Raw genomic sequence first — 17,745 nt, forward strand, 5'->3', positions numbered from 1 at the left:
TGTAACTAGGGATCCTGTCCTTAGGGTGAACTAATTTCTGTCTCAAGGTGTTAACCGGTTTAAAGTAAACTGGGATTTTGTGCTGTCTGAAGATCCTCTGTAGTTCTTCCCCTACTCCTGCTAAATAAGGGAGAGACACTCCTCTTCTTCTTGTCTCCGTCTCCTGTCTATCTGGTCTCTTTGTTCTCTGGGACTTCTGCACTTTGTCCAGGGACCATCGTGGGTACCCACATACTGTGAGGGCTTTCCGGACAAGTTGTTGTTCTTTAGCCCTTCCCTCTGCAGTTGTGGGCACCTGTAGGGCTCTGTGTTGAAGCGTCCTGATCACCCCAAGCTGGTGTTCAAGGGGGTGGTTTGAGCCAAAGAGCAGATATTGGGTCAGTGTGAGTTGGTTTTCTGTAAACCCCTGTCTGGAGCTGCCTGTTCTCATCCAATCGTAACATCACAGTCCAAGAAGGCTAAATGGTTGTTTCTGTCATCCTCACGTGTGAACTTGATATTGGCGTCCACCGAGTTGATGTGTTCTGTAAAGTCCTCAACTTCCTGTTGCTTGATTTTAACCCATGTGTCATCAACATATGTGAACCAGTGACTGGGAGAGATGCCCGTGAAAAACGCCAAGGCTATCTTCTCCACTCGCTCCATGTACAGATTGGCCACAATGGGGGATACCGGAGACCCCATTGCACAGCCATGAATCTGCCTGTAGTAATTCCCCCTAACAGGAATTACGTGGTGTTAAGACAGATCTCCAAGAGCTGGCAGATGTGGTCTGGTGTGAGTTTGGTCCTTTCAAGTAGAGACACATCCTCCAGCAGTCTCTGCCTCACAGTTGAGACAGCCTCAGCGGTGGGGATGCAGGTGAACAACGAAGTCACATCAAAAGACACAATTGTTTCATCTGCCTCCAGCTGCAGGTCCTTGATCTTGTTCACAAAATCTTGTGTGTTCTCCACATGGTGTTCTGAGTTACCCACTAGAGAGCCAAAATCCACTGAGGTGCTTGGCCACATTGTACGTGATGGAATCTGTGCTACATACAATAGGCCTGAGGGGCACGTCCTGTTTGTGGATTTTGGGCAGTCCATAGATGCACGGAGTGGCGTCCCCAGGGTACAGTCTGTAGTATGTCTGCCTGTCGATGAGTCCCTCTTTCTCCAGGTTTTGGAGGTAGCTAATGATTTTCTTCTTATAGCCACTCGTGGGGTCTCTCTTCAGACGTTCGTATGTATTGGAGTCACTGAGCAAGTTGTTGATCTTGACATCGTAGTCAGATGTGTTCAGGACCACCGTGCATCTGCCTTTATCCGCTGGCAGGATAAGGATGCTTTGGTCCTTTTGCAGTGCTGACAAAGCTTTCCGTTCTTCTCCTGTGATGTTGGACGGAGGAGGCTTAGCACTGTTCAGCACTGCTGTGACTCTTAGTGGGAGGTCCCCAGCTTCTGACTCTGACAAACTGTTATGTTTAATGGCTGACTCTACTGCAGTGATGTAATCTACTGTCGGTATATGTTTAGGGGTCACTGAGAAATTTAGTCCTTTAGCGAGCATATCCTTTTCTGTCTGTTGGAGAGATTCTTTACCCAATTTTCCCTGTTGTCACTAATTTGTCTGGGTGTATCTTTAAAAATACTCCACTGAAAGTACGCCTTTTCTGCACTAAAAGGTTGTGAAACTTCTGATTTGCCGCTCCTTACTTTTTAAATGCTCAGCCATTTGAATTTTAACTATGACTTTGTGATCTTATTATGGGCCTCTTCCTCCACTAAAGTTTCTAACATTTTGTGCAGACTATCAAGATTAATGTTGGCCACTGACTGGCTGAAAGCTGCGGTCCGTATGCACAACGACTGTTTCATTCACACACGGAGTATCTGACCTTCTCATTTCAGTCCAATTCACCATCACAGATGGACATGAATCCACATAAAGCTCCTGATTTTGAAAATGACCTCGGAAAATCCTTTAATTCATGGCTGGAAATGTAGCGTTTTAGTAAGTCCCTCTGTGAATTTTTTTTACTGCAGGTGCGTTTCTCATGTCAGTGTTGCACTTTGAACACACAGAAGTGCTGTAATAATTTAAACTTTTAAAAGTGCCGTCGCTGTGGGGTGATCATCAGATAACCTGATGATCGATCAGGGTGATCACGCCTGATTAATGCGCTGTTTAGACATTTAAAGCGCTGTCGCTGTCGGTGATTACCACACTGACAGATCACACAGCACTTCATTCAGATCGCACCTGATCGTGGTCGACGGGCGCTTTAAAAGGTTTAAATCATCACAGCATTTCATTTTTCAGGTCTGTGATGACGTGATCAGCGGATGACCAGGTCTGATCAGGTCAACTGATCAGAAAGCAGCCGGTGCTTTAAAAGTTTAAAGAGACAGCACTCCATTCATTCACAGCAGCATTTCCTACAGCCAGTCCACTCATCAGCATTCTGTACACAATGAAAATGGCCACCAAGATAAAAAATTAAAATAAATAATGTTATATTACTCTGTTTCTGATGCGCACCACACAGTGCAGTACCGACCACAACCACTGGGGAGGAAACGGGGCTGGATAATCGTCAAGGCGTGACTGATGCATTAATTTATTAGATGTACAACAGTGTGTCCCAGAGTTTTTAATACGGCAGGGATACACAGGCTAAATTGTCAAGGTGTGACAGGGCCTTATATCATAACAATTCAAGGAATATGGAGGAATTCCAGTGTACAAAGGGCAAAGGTGCAAGGACCTGTGATTTCTGATGCCTCAGATGGCACTGTATCAAGAACCATTATTCATCAATAGCTGATATAACCACATGGGCAAGGGATTACTTTGGAAAACATTTGTCAAGTACTGCAGTACAGATTTTCATTCACAAATACAAATGCCACTTCAAACTACTGCATGCAAAAAAAAAAAAAAAAAAAATTCTTATGTCAACCTTGTCCAAAAATGGTGGTGACTTTTCCTTGACTCAGAGGCATCTGAGTTGCACTATCCTTCAGTGGAAATGTGTAGTCTGGTCAGATGAATCAATATTCCAGATCTTTTTTGTACAAAATGGAGGCCATGTGCAAAAACAAAAAGGACCATCCAGATTGTTTCACAACAAACCCAAAAGCCAGGGTCTGTCATAGTATCAGGTTTTATCAGTGCCCTTGGGAAAGGTAATTTACACTTCAGTGATGGAAGCATTTATGCAGAAAATTACATTGAAATTTTAGACCACATATCATGTCATCACATGTCATCTCTTTGAGGGACGTCAATGGATTTTTCAACAAGACAATCCCAAACCACTTTCTGTGCACATTACAAAGGCATGGATGTGAAATAAGAGGATATGGATATTGGATTGGCCTGCCTGCAGTCCTGATAGAGAATGTTTGTAGAATTTTGAAACAAAAAATGTAACAATGACCCAGTACTGTTACACACCTTAAGATGTGCTTGTAGGAAAAGCGGGGCAAGATAACACTTGAAATGCTTCATCATTTGTATCCTCAATGTGAAAACATCTTTCAAGTGTTGTGAGAAGGAATGCAACATGACAAAGTGTTAAATGCTTTAGCATCCCAATGTGGAATGTGTTGGAAGCCTTAAATGCAGGGATGGATGTACGTTAACAAATGAAATTAAGCAGTCCACACAAAACAAGAAATATGTTAGGTTCATATGGTCGGCAGTTAAACAGAACTCAAGTAAATGTGCGAATCACTGTGGTGTTTTTTGTTTGTTGGTTTGGGTTCCATTTTGCATACCATCCCAACCTTACCTGATTTGAGGGTTTAAACATTATATCAGGGTTATTATTTAAAAAATCTCTTGCCATAGTGGCCAATTATGTACAATCTGTTTCTAATCCTTGTATCATAAATTCAATTTGATGTCTTGCATGACAGCACTCTGTCATATCCGTGACTGGGTGATTCTGAAGCATTTTAGTAAGTCCTTTGACAGCCTGCATAAAGCAGAAAATACTGTAGTACAAATGCAGGAACTACAGTGGAAACCAGTGGCTTGGATGCCTTGTTTGTGAAGAATTTGAACTGTCCTGGACATTGCAGAGATGTTGTGATTCATGCAGAATCAATACCATTTTTATTGCAGCACTTGAGAACTCAGCCATGTGGGGTGGGCAGCTAATACATTCTGGGTGCCAGTCCCAACCCCGGATATATGAGGAGGTAGAATGAGGCAGGGTGTTAACCATAAAGTTTGTCAAATCTCAGTGACATGGGGTGTGCAGCCAGTACACTCTGAGGTGCCGGTACAAGCCTGGAAAAATGAGTAGGGTTGCATCAGGAAAGGTATCCAGCGTAAAACAAGCCAAAAAACAAACCCATGCAGCGTACAAATAGAATTCCCATACAGGATCGGCCACAGCCCAGGTTAACACCGGTGCCATTGCCCAACAGGGTGCTGGTGGAAATTGGACTACTACTGGATGAAGAAGAAGAAGAGGAGGAGAACGTGTCCAGAGACAATGGGAGGAGAGGAAAATTAGAAGGGTGGAAGTGAGAGTCAGGACTTTGAATGTTGGCAGTATGACTGGTAAAGGAGAGAGCGGGGCTGATATGATGGAGAGGAGAATGGTAGACATGTTGTGTGTGCAAAAAGACAAAGTGGGAGGGAAGTAACAGCACGAGCATAGGAGGTGGGTAAAGTTGTATCATGGTGAGGATACTAATAGAAAAGGTTTTGGGGGTCATTGTAAAGGAAGATGTTAAGAGTGTGTTGGAGTTAAGTGAGTGTCTGACAGGGTGATGAATGTGAAGGTTGGAGATTGAAGGAGTGATCAACTAAAAACTTGCCCTCTTGCTTGCCTCTACTGGTGGTTGGCTCCACTGCGGTATTGTATCACTTCCTGTTCGGAGCACAGCGGTGTTTTTCTGTATCTGTTAGCTGTTTATCTGCGCATGTAGATTGATCTAGTTATCTAGATTACGATTTGTTTCCCAGTGTAAGCTTTACGTGCCTTAACTAAAGCACTCCTTCTGCTGATCACCTCTAAATTATTTACACATTATTCACTTTGCGTGTTTTAGGAATCCGCTAGCTTAGTGTAGCTACTAGTTCATAGCCGATTTAGCAGGGCGGCTTCTCCTGTCTCTCCCGCACTTTTCTGCTCTGGGTGTGAAAATGTTTAGTTATTCTCGGCCTCCTTTAGCAGTAACGGTACTTGGAATAAGTGTAGCTTATTCGTAGCTTTGGAGGCCAGCTGGGCGAATGGAGACTCGGCTCCGCACCGTGGAAAATTCTACAGCTAGCCAGGCCCCTGTAGTCGGTGCGGACCAAGGTAAGCTTAGCCGCCGTTAGTTACCCCCTGGCATATCCCGAGCAGCCAGGAAGCAGGCTGACTGGGTGACTGTGAGGAGGAAGCGTAGCCCTAAACAGAAGCCCTGTGTACACCGCCGAACCCGTTACACATTTCTAACCGTTTTTCCCCAGTCGACGACACACCCGCCGAGGATCAAACTCTGGTTATTGGCGACTCTGTTTTGGCGAATGTGAGTTAGCGACACCAGCAACCATAGGTCAATTGTCTTCCGGGGCCAGAGCAGACGACATTGAAGAAATATTGAAACTGCTGGCTAAGGCTAAGCGTAATTTGGTAAGACTGTAATTCACGTCGGCAGTAATGACACACCGGTTACGCCAATCGGAGGTCACTAAAATTAACATTAAAATCGGTGTGTAACTTTGCAAAAACAATGTCGGACTCTGTATTTTTCTCTGGGCCCTCCCCATCAGACCGGGAGTGACATGTTTAGCCGCATGTTCTCCTTGAAATTCTGGCTGTCTGAGGTGTGTCCAAAACATGAGGTGGCTTCATAGATAAGTGGCAAAGCTTCTGGGGAAAACCTGGTCTTGTTAGGAGAGACGGGCATCCAGTCCCACTTTGGATGGAGCAGCTCTCATTTCTAGAAATCTTGCCAATTTTCTTAATCCTCCAAACCGTGACTATCCAGGGTTGGACCAGGAAGCAGAGTTGTAGTCTTACACACCTCTCTGCAGCTTCTCTCCCCCTGCCATCCCTCATTACCCCATCCCCGTAGAGACCGTGCCTGCTCCCAGACTACCAATACCACAAAAATCTATTTAAGCATAAAATTCAAAAGAAAAATAATATAGCACCTTCAATTGGCACCACAGACTAAAACAGTTAAATGTGGTCTATTAAACATTAGGTCTCTCTCTTCTAAGTCCCTGTTGGTAAATGATATAATAATTGATCAACATATTGATTTATTCTGCCTTACAGAAACCTGGTTAGCAGCAGGATGAATATGTTAGTTTAAATGAGTCAACACCCCCGAGTCACACTAACGTCAAATGCTTGTAGCAACGGGCCGGGCGGAGGATTAGCAGCAATCTTCCATTCCAGCTTATTAATTAATCAAAAACCCAGACAGAGCTTTAATTAATTTGAAAGCTTGACTCTTAGTCTTGTCCATCAAATTGGAAGTCCCAAAACCAGTTTTAATTTGTTATTATCTATCGTCCACCTGGTCGTTACTGTGAGTTCTCTGTGAATTTTCAGACCTTTGTCTGACTTAGTGCTTAGCTCAGATAAGATAATTATAGTGGCGATTTTAACATCCACACAGATGCTGAGAATGACAGCCTCAACACTGCATTTAATCTATTATTAGACTCTATTGGCTTTGCTCAAAAAGTAAATGAGTCCACCCACCACTTTAATCATATCTTAGATCTTGTTCTGAACTTATGTATGGAAATAGAAGACTTAACCAGTATTCCCTGAAAACTCCCTTCTGTCTGATCATTTCTTAATAACATTTACATTTACTCTGATGGACTACCCAGCAGTGGGGAATAAGTTTCCATTACACTAGAAGTCTTTCAGAAAGCGCTGTAACTAGGTTAGGATATGATTCCTTCTTTATGTTCTCTAATGCCATATACCAACACAGTGCAGAGTAGCTACCTAAACTCTGTAAGTGAGATAGAGGTATCTCGTCAATAGTTTTACTTCCTCATTGAAGACAACTTTGGATGCTGTAGCTCCTCTAAAAAAGAGAGCTTTAAATCAGAAGTGCCTGACTCCGTGGTATAACTCACAAACTCATAGCTTAAAGCAGATAACCGTAAGTTGGAGAGGAAATGGCGTCTCACTAATTTAGAAGATCTTCACTTAGCCTGGAAAAAGAGTCTGTTGCTCTATAAAAAGCCCTCCGTAAAGCTAGGACATCTTTCCTACTCATCACTAATTGAAGAAAATAAGAACAACCCCAGGTTTCTTTTCAGCACTGTAGTCAGGCTGACAAAGAGTCAGAGCTCTATTGAGCTGAGTATTCCATTAACTTTAACTAGTAATGACTTCATGACTTTCTTTGCTAACAAAATTTTAATTATTAGAGAAAAAATTACTCATAACCATCCCAAAGACGTATCGTTATCTTTGGCTGCTTTCAGTGATGCCGGTATTTGGTTAGACTCTTTCTCTCCGATTGTTCTGTCTGAGTTATTTTCATTAGTTACTCATCCAAACCATCAACATGTTTAGTAGACCCCATTCCTACCAGGCTGCTCAAGGAAGCCCTACCATTATTTAATGCTTCGAATCTTAAATATGATCAATCTATCTTTGTTAGTTGGCTATGTACCACAGGCTTTTAAGGTGGCAGTAATTAAACCATTACTTAAAAAGCCATCACTTGACCCAGCTATCTTAGCTAATTATAGGCCAATCTCCAACCTTCCTTTCTCTCAAAAATTCTTGAAAGGGTAGTTGTAAACAGCTAACTGATCATCTGCAGAGGAATGGTCTATTTGAAGAGTTTCAGTCAGGTTTTAGAATTCATCATAGTACAGAACAGCATTAGTGAAGGTTACAAATGATCTTCTTATGGCCTCGGACAGTGACTCATCTCTGTGCTTGTTCTGTTAGACCTCAGTGCTGCTTTTGATACTGTTGACCATAAAATTTTATTACAGAGATTAGAGCATGCCATAGTTATTAAAGGCACTGCGCTGCGGTGGTTTGAATCATATTTGTCTAATAGATTACAATTTGTTCATGTAAATGGGGAATCTTCTTCACAGACTAAAGTTAATTATGGAGTTCCACAAGGTTCTGTGCTAGGACCAATTTTATTCACTTTATACATGCTTCCCTTAGGCAGTATTATTAACGGTATTGCTTAAATTTTCATTGTTACGCAGATGATACCCAGCTTTATCTATCCATGAAGCCAGAGGACACACACCAATTAGCTAAACTGCAGGATTGTCTTACAGCCATAAAGACATGGATGACCTCTAATTTCCTGCTTTTAAACTCAGATAAAACTGAAGTTATTGTACTTGGCCCCACAAAGCTTAGAAACATAGTGTCTAACCAGATCCTTACTGTGGATGGCATTACCCTGACCTCTAGTAAGTACTGGTGAGAAATCTTGGAGTCATTTTTGATCAGGATATGTCATTCAAAGCGCATATTAAACAAATATGTAGGACTGCTTTTTGCATTTACGCAATATCTCTAAAATCAGAAAGGTCTTGTCTCAGAGTGATGCTGAAAAACTAATTCATGCTTTATTTCCTCTAGGCTGGACTATTGTAATTCATTATTATCAGGTTGTCCTAAAAGTTCCCTAAAAAGCCTTCAGTTAATTCAAAATGCTGCAGCTAGAGTACTGACGGGGACTAGAAGGAGAGAGCATATCTCACCCATATTGGCCTCTCTTCATTGGCTTCCTGTTAATTCTAGAATAGAATTTAAATTCTTCTTCTTACTTATAAGGTTTTGAATAATCAGGTCCCATCTTATCTTAGGGACCTCGTAGTACCATATCACCCCAATAGAGCGCTTCGCTCTCAGACTGCAGGCTTACTTGTAGTTCCTAGGGTTTGTAAGAGTAGAATGGGAGGCAGAGCCTTCAGCTTTCAGGCTCCTCTCCGTGGAACCAGCTCCCAATTCAGATCAGGGAGACAGACACCCTCTCTACTTTTAGATTAGGCTTAAAACTTTCCTTTTTGCTAAAGCTTATAGTTAGGGCTGGATCAGGTGACCCTGAACCATCCCTTAGTTATGCTGCTATAGACGTAGACTGCTGGGGGGTTCCCATGATGCACTGTTCTTTCTCTTTTTGCTCTGTATGCACCACTCTGCATTTAATCATTTAGTGATCGATCTCTGCTCCCCTCCACAGCATGTCTTTTTCCTGGTTCTCTCTCCCTCAGCCCCAACCAGTCCCGCAGAACTGCCCTGCCATGGCCTGGTTCTGCTGAGGGTTTCTTCTTCTTTTAAAGGGAGTTTTTCCTTCCACTGTAGCCAGTGCTTGCTCACAGGGGGGTCGTTTGACCATTGGGGGTTTACATAATTAGTGTATGCCTGGCCTTACAATATAAAGCGCCTTGGGCAACTGTTTGTTGTGATTTGGCGCTATATAAAAAAAAATTGATTGATTGATTGATTGATGATGAATACCATCAGTGCATATGCTGCACAGGTTGTGAGGCAAAAGAAGATTTCTGTAGTGAGTTCGATGAGGTGGTGGAGAGTGTGCCCAAGCATGAAAGAGTGGTGACAGGAGCGGACTTCAATGGGCAGTTGGCAAAGGAAACAGAGGTGATGAGGAAATAATGGGTAGACATGGTATCAAGGACAGGAATATGGAAGGTCAGATGGTAGTTGATTTTGCAAAAAGGATGGAAATGGCTGTGGTGAATACCTACTTTCAGAAAAGGGAGGAGCACATTGTGACATATAAGAGTGGAGGAAGATGCACACAGGTGGACTACATGCAAATTAAAAGAAATTAGAGATTGTAAGGTGATGGCAGGGGAGAGTGTAGCTAGACAGCATAGGACGGTGGTTTATAGGATGACTCTATAGATGAAGAAGAAGAAGAAGAAAAGAGTGAGAGCTCAACAAGGATCAGATGGTGGAAGCTGAAGGAGCAAAACTGTCATGTGAAATTTTACTCTGCAAAATTTACTGTGTATAGAGAAGGCCAGAAGAAGTTACTCTGTGTGTTTGTGGATTTGGAGAAAGCTTATGACACGTTGATGAATGAGATCAGACAGGAGTCTTCATGGACTATAATGTTTGCAGATGACATTGTGATCTGTAGTGAGAGTAGACAGCAAGTTGAGTCTAGTGTGGAAAGGTGGAGATATGCTCTGGAGAGAAGGGGAATGAAAGTCAGTCTTACTGTATGGTTGTGAGATGGATGCTAACCATTGCTCGAAGGTCATGAATGGATGTCTAGCACTAGGTCTCCTCTGAGGATCCATAGGTACCGTTGGAAATAGGAGTATCACTTGCTGTGTGAGAAAACATCAGCTGTATCATTTTGGCCAGGTGGCACGCTTCTCTAAGCATGATCCAGCAGGTAGCTGCCTCACTGTTGAGGACTCCAGCATGTGGAGAAGTCCAAAGGTCTGCCCAGATTTCACCTGTTTGTGGAAATATATGGCGACTTTCGAGAGAGTGGGATGAACTAGTTGTCTTGCCTGGATGTTTGCCATCCAGGACCCAAGCAACTTCTGTAGTGTGATGATGTGGCGGTGCATGGCAACAGTGCATGCGCACAGATCTAACCTGATCTGACCACCTCAGACTCTGTGATGGAATCTGCAACCTCCATGCTGATGTTGTCCATCTGTAGTATACACTGAATAGGTTCCTCATTGGTGGTAGATGGTTGATTTATGATGTCGCTTAAATACTTTTCCCACTGTTAGGATCTGTCTGTCTGTGTGGACAATCATTCTGTATGCATTGTAGATGGGTGAGCAGCCAGAGGTTTGTGTGCTATGCAGTGTACATACACAGTAAAGAAGTGAGGATCATGTTGGAAGTCAAGAGCTAGATCTAATTAGCTATGTGTTTGAGTGTCTTGTGGGTCTACGCATAAGCAGCTTTCTAGGCCTGTGAAGACTGGTCATCATGGTAGGTTTTGTATAGCTGGTGCTTCTCCATGGCAAGCTTCTGAATTTCTATGTCTGTCATCACGTCAGTCCTTGAGTGTAACTAGAGCAGGGGTGGGCAGTCATGTGCCATGAAGGACCAAGACACTGCAAGTTTTCCTTGCTACCAATGACCTCAGCAGGTGATTTCATGAATGTTCAGGTGCGTCAGCAGGTGATTTCATTGATGACCTGGTGTTTATGTTCAGGAGAGATGCTCATCACCAAACCCACCTGCTGAGGTGATTGGTTGCAAGGAAAGCCTGCACTGTCATGGCCCTTGTTGCCCACCCCTGGACTAGAGCAAGATGACTGAGAGCCATGGTGTGCACAAGATCTCTGAAGGCCATCCATTCTGCTTCTACGGTCTTTACACCAATCCAGAGTTCACCTGGTTGTTGAGTTCAGATGATAGATAGATATACTCAACAAAAATATAAACGCAACACTTTTGGTTTTGCTCCCATTTTGTATGAGATGAACTCAAAGATCTAAAACTTTTTCCACATACACAATATCACCATTTCTCTCAAATATTGTTCACAAACCAGTCTAAATCTGTGATAGTGAGCACTTCTCCTTTGCTGAGATAATCCATCCCACCTCACAGGTGTGCCATATCAAGATGCTGATTAGACACCATGATTAGTGCACAGGTGTGCCTTAGACTGCCCACAATAAAAGGCCACTCTGAAAGGTGCAGTTTTATCACACAGCACAATGCCACAGAAGGTCGCAAGATTGAGGGAGCGTGCAGTTGGCATGCTGACAGCAGGAATGTCAAACCAGAGCTGTTGCTCGTGTATTGAATGTTCATGTGGCTACCATAAGCCGTCTCCAAAGTCGTTTCAGAGAATTTGGCAGTACATCCAACCAGCCTCACAAACCGTCAGACCACGTGTAACCACAACCAGCCCAGGACCTCCACATCCAGCATGTTCACCTCCAAGATCATCTGAGACCAGCCACTCGGAGAGCTGCTGAAACAATCGGTTGCATAACCAAAGAATCTTTGCACAAACTGTCAGAAACCGTCTCAGAGAAGCTCATCTGCATGCTCGTCCTCATCGGGGTCTCGACCTGACTCCAGTTCGTCATCGTAACCGACTTGAGGGGGCAAATGCTCACATTCGCTGGCGTTTTGGCACGTTGGAGAGGTGTTCTCTTCACGGATGATGCGAAGGAGATGTGTTGCACTGCATGAGGCAAATGGTGTCACACCAGATACTGACTGGTATCCCCCCCAATAAAACAAAACTGCACCTTTCAGAGTGGCCTTTTATTGTGGGCAGTCTAAGGCACACCTGGCACTAATCATGGTGTGTAATCAGCATCTGATATGGCACACCTGTGAGGTGGGATGGATTATCTTAGCAAAGGAGAAGTGCTCACTATCACAGATTTCGACTGGTTGTGAACAATATTTGAGGGAAATGGGATATTGTGTATGTGGAAAAAGTTTTAGATCTTTGAGTTCATCTCATACAAAATGGGAGCAAAACCAGAAGTGTTGCGTTTATATTTTTGTTGAGTATGATAGATAGATAGATAGATAGATAGATATATAGATAGATAGATAGATAGATAGATAGATAGATAGATAGATAGATAGATAGATAGATAGATAGATAGATAGATAGATAGATAGATAGATAGATAGATAGATAGATAGATAGATAGATAGATAGATAGATAGACACAACCCCAATTCTAATGAAGTTGGGATGTTGTGTAAAATGTAAATAAAAACATAATACAATGATTTGCAAATCCTCTTCAACCTATATTCACTTGTCAGTTCCCAAACGCTTATTGAGTGTTGTTAGAAGGAAAGGTAATGTAACACAGTGGTAAACATACAACTGTCCCAGCTTTTTTGAAACGTGTTGCAGGCATCCATTTCAAAATGAGCAAATATTTGCACAAAAACAATAAAGTTTATCAGTTTGAACATTAAATATCTTGTCTTTGTGGTGTATTCAATTGAATATAGACTGAAGAGGATTTGCAAATCATTGTATTCTGTTTTTATTTACATTTTACACAGCGTCCCAACTTTGGAATTGGGGTTATACAATATGAAGATTATCCACTGAATCCCTTCTTTAGTGCAGTTCTTTGAAATTTTGTAATTTTTTTTTTGAGAGAGTGGACAAACTGCCATTTTGTGATGCTACAGAACGAAAAATGAGCGCTGTATCCCACTTATGAAATTTACTACTGTATCTGGGGTGCCCAAATAGGGTGTATTCCAAATTTGAGCTTTATATCTGCATTTTTAGCTGAGATAATGCCTTTTAAAAAATTTACATATAGCTCAAAATGCATTCATGAATGTTAAATAGGATTGTGGGTTCCCTGACTAAAAAAAATAACAAAAACTACTTGGAATTAAGCAGAAATATTTTGCATGTGTTCATCATATGTGGGTACTTGCTAAAAAAAAAAAAAAATCAGAATCCAAGTCAGTGATGGGAAGATTTTGGAAAATCTGATGATTTCACACGGAATGACCCAGTATATAGATCTGATCTGATTCCCAGTCAGGCTACCAGCCTCTGTATCCTTGGAGAAGATACTTAATCTGCATTATCTCAGTCTACCCAGCTGTAAATGAGTACAGACCTTGGTTGGGGAAGTAACCTACACTGGACAGGTGTCCTGTCCAGGGGAGTTAGAGACTCATCCACTTCATGCTATAGAATCCAGGGATAAGTATCAGCACCAATCGGAGTCAGGGCCTAGTTCTTCTTAACAGACATACATACACAGAGCATGAAAAATATGGATTTTTGGGGGGGTGGGGGGGTGGGGGGGGTGGCAGACATGACACAGATATTACGGAGTTAAAAAAAAAGAAAAGAAAAAAAAAAGCATGATACCGACATATAAAAAGTGTTATTTCTTGCTAGGATGCTGACCAACACCTCCCACCCCCTGTATGCATCTTGTACTATTTTGTTTGAGCACAAACCAACGGACATCCACGCTGACTTCACTCAAATCTGCAGTCGCCCTGTCACATCACTCAGCATTTGCACCTACTTGTTGTCTATTTGACCCTGACTAGCTGGTGTCATAGTGATCCTTGTCTCTATAAATGTACACTCTCACTAAAAAATGAATGCAGCTGCCCACCTGTGCCACAGTCTCTTGTAAGCTAATGTGACCAGTAGTGATAGGGGTCCCACCCATACTTGATAGCATTGCAAACGATGCTGTCGCAGCATCCTATGCTGAATGAACTCACGAAATGATACCATTTCCCAAAGCCAAAAGCATTTTTCTACTTTCTTTATTCAAGTAAAATAAGGTTTTCATATTTAAAAAAAATAATGCCAATAATAATATTATTTTCTTCTAAAGGCTCCTACCACAGGTCAACCGATATTCAGTCGGCTCTTGCACACAGTATAAATATACTAATGTTTATGTCAGTACATTGAGTCAGGATCTGCGTTGAGACTGAATATACTTTCTTTACTTTCTTACATTCCAAAAATCAAGGACCCTGGGGTTGGTGGTACACCGCTGATGGTATCGTGCAATCCATATTGTGTTGCACCGCACACGTGTCAGTCATCACCAGTGTAATGGTGCACCACAATATGGATTGTGCAATACCATCACCACTGTGATAATAGTTTTGTTTTTACTATGCCAGGAAAAATATTACAAATTAAATAATGGAAAATAATGCCAATATCCATATTTTTGAGATCAACAAACTTATGGCACGTTCTGACCAGCAAAGCGCACTGGGGCTGTGATCAGAGTCACAGACGGAGGTGGTCTGTGGTGCCATTCATTGTCCATCATCCTCCAGTTTTAAGATTGGTCAAAACACCTGTAAAAATACTTTTCTCATGTATAAACTCATTATAAAGTAACAATACACATGATGTCATGGAAATGGTTAAATTAAACCATCAGACAAATTACACGTCTAAGCTCCTTAAGTTTTAATCCTTAGACAATAGGCCCACTGATCTTTTAAACTATAAAACTATAAAATTGTTGATTAAGGATTTCACACAGATTTGAACTTGGATGGAGCAGATCTGAAATGAAATTACAGTCCAGGTTAAACGTTTGCACATAAAAGATTATCAAAGGCATCATATAGTGCAAAACGAGTAATACCATGAACATAATACCATCACAGTCCAAAGTGAAAAAATACTGTGTTAATTGTTAGGTTCTATCACCCACTTCTAACAGACCCCATTCATCATACTGCATACAAAGGCTTCTGATTAACTCATAAGAGCAAGTTGAGAATGTTCACAAAGTCCAAAAAAAAAAAACTGAATTATTCATAAGCTTATTAATGCACACCTGTAAGTATTGCAGTTTTGGGTAAGTCAGGGGCAGATTGTAAACCACCAGGCCAGTACACATGAAGACTCATCTAGCATAAAGAACCACCCTAAATATCCATTTATGGAAACAAATATTTCTTTTAAGACTAAAAGAGATGTCACTTACTTCTGCCCACCAACAAGGAGAAGTCTAAGGGAGAGTGGGGGGGTACTTGTCAGACAGAAATAGAAGTTTTGATCTACAAGGTGGAAGTGGATACTTTCTGTAATTCTCAGTAATTGCTTAAAATAGTAATTGCCTCATCCAAGTGCAACACACGTTAATGACATTAAAATGCAAACTGTAAAATATTCAAAACAACTGAACTTATGATCCGCCCATATGGAAGTAAATCGTGCCATCACAGTTTGAATTTTTAAGGTTGAATGTTTTTAGCATCAAAATCAGAGTTTGAAGTTGAATTTCTAAGGATGAATTTGTTTAGCATCAAAATATTCAGCCTCAAAAACATCAACCTAAAAAAAAAAAAAAAAAAGAAAAGAAAAATTCAACCTCAAAAAAAAGAAAAGCAGGGAGAAGCAATCAATCTCTGTCTCAATCATCCACGTTTATGGAAGTAAATCTGTGGGTTGGATGATTGAGACAGAGATTGATTGCTTCTCCCTGCTTTTCTATTTTTTGAGGTTGAAATTTTTTTAGGACTATTTCGGTTCACATGACTATTATATTATACAAAAATACTAAAGTACATCTACAAAACAGGATGGACTTCAGACAAAAAAGTAGTTTGGCAGCATGATGGCTTAGTGGGTAGCACTGCTGCCATCACAGCAGAAAGTTGTGGATCGCATTCCCCACGTGCCTTTCTGTTGGAGTTTGCTTGTTCTCCCCATGCTCCATGGTTTCTGGGTGCTCTGGCCTACTCCCAACCTCCAAAGACAGGCATTTTAGGTGAATTGGCAATTCTGAATGACCATAGGTGTGCAAGTGGGTGTAATGTGTTTTCTGTCTAATATGTGGCCCTGCGACAGACTGGCATCCTGTCCAGGGTGTACCCTGCCTTACACTCCATGACTACTGGTATAGCCTCCAGCACCCCATGACCCTTAATTGGAATAAGCAGGTATAGAAAATGGATGGATAAAATGTAGGTTTGAGTCTCCCATGTGTCTTCAAGCAACCTGTATCTTAAATTTCTTATCTTCTTTAGAAGGAAAAAAAGGGAGGGGGGATCCTTCTCTGTGCCACTCCATCAGCTGTGTAACTTGATGGATCAAACAAAGGTTTCACTAGTCAGAGCTTCTGCAATCATAGCCACAGAAGCCTACACTCACCAGCCACTTTATTAGGTACACATGCTCAATTGATTGTTAACACAGCTAGCTCATCAGCCAATCATTTGGCAGCAACTCCATGCATTCAGGCATCTAGACGTGGTGAAGATGATTTGCTGAAGTTCAAACCGAGCATCAGAATGGGGAAGAAAGGGGATTTAAGTGACTTTTAATGTGGCATGGTTGTTGGTGCCAGACGGGCTGGACTGAGTGAAACCAGTTGACCAGAAAGTGCTGGTCAACAAGGATTTTCACACACAACTATCTCTAGGGTGTACAGAGAATGACCGACAAAGAGAAGATATCCAGCGAGCGGCAGTGTGGACAAAAATGCCTTGTTGATGTCAGAGGAGAATGGGCAGACTGGTTGCGTGATGCTATCATGGCAATATGAATAACATCTCTGAGAAATGGTTACAATACTTGTTGAAGCTATACCACAAAGAATTAAGGCAGTTCTGAAGGCAAAAGGTGGTTCAACTCAGTATTAGTGAGGTGTACCTAATAAAGTGGCTGGTGAGTGAATGCCATCAGAGTTGTCATGAGTGTCCTTGGTTTCCCTCACTCACCTACTTTGTGCAGTCACTCCATTTTTGAGACTAATCCACATTGGGATATGGCACAACTTTCACACAGAATGCCCTGCCTCATGTAACTCCAGTTCTACGTTGAGAAACATGTTCACATGGGACCAGCCGTGTTCAGAGCAACATGCCTGCGACTTACCATACAGCACAAATCAAACTGATTTTCAGAAAGTTGGAAGTGTTCATGTGTCTGTTCCTGACTTGTCTAAAAGAAACTGGCTGTAAAAGTGATAATTTATCCTTACATTAAGTTTGTCCAATTATTTATGATCTCTGAAATGGACAGACCGTTTATGAAAATGGTGTAAATCCTTCATGGATCACTTGATATTGTTGCTGAATCCTTTGATTAAAGCTGAAATTCTACTATATGAACACATCTTGACAGTGCAGTTGCAAATTAACAAAAAAGAAAAAAACAATGTCACTGTTCAAATACGCATGGCCCTGAATGTGATAAAGAAATGCAAAGTATTCAAAACACTACAAAAGTATGATGCACGCTACTAGAATGAAATTTCAAGTCAAACTTCCCATTATTCTACTGCTTAAAATAC

At 41.7% G+C, this 17,745-nt stretch overlaps 1 long non-coding RNA gene across 1 annotated transcript in view; it reads left to right on the top strand.

Moving 5' to 3' along the window:
• The window catches only part of LOC117514260, a 26,355-nt gene extending 10,500 nt beyond the window's left edge, over positions 1-15,855 (top strand). Inside the window, exons 2-4 of the long non-coding RNA XR_004561845.1 lie at positions 4,071-4,077; positions 6,548-6,553; positions 15,844-15,855. This is a non-coding gene — a long non-coding RNA (uncharacterized LOC117514260). The remainder of the gene's footprint in view (positions 1-4,070; positions 4,078-6,547; positions 6,554-15,843) is intronic.
• Positions 15,856-17,745: the final 1,890 nt, after the last annotated feature.

Source organism: Thalassophryne amazonica, chromosome 7 (assembly GCF_902500255.1).
Source record: "Thalassophryne amazonica chromosome 7, fThaAma1.1, whole genome shotgun sequence".
In the NCBI taxonomy this organism is placed as follows: domain Eukaryota; kingdom Metazoa; phylum Chordata; class Actinopteri; order Batrachoidiformes; family Batrachoididae; genus Thalassophryne; species Thalassophryne amazonica.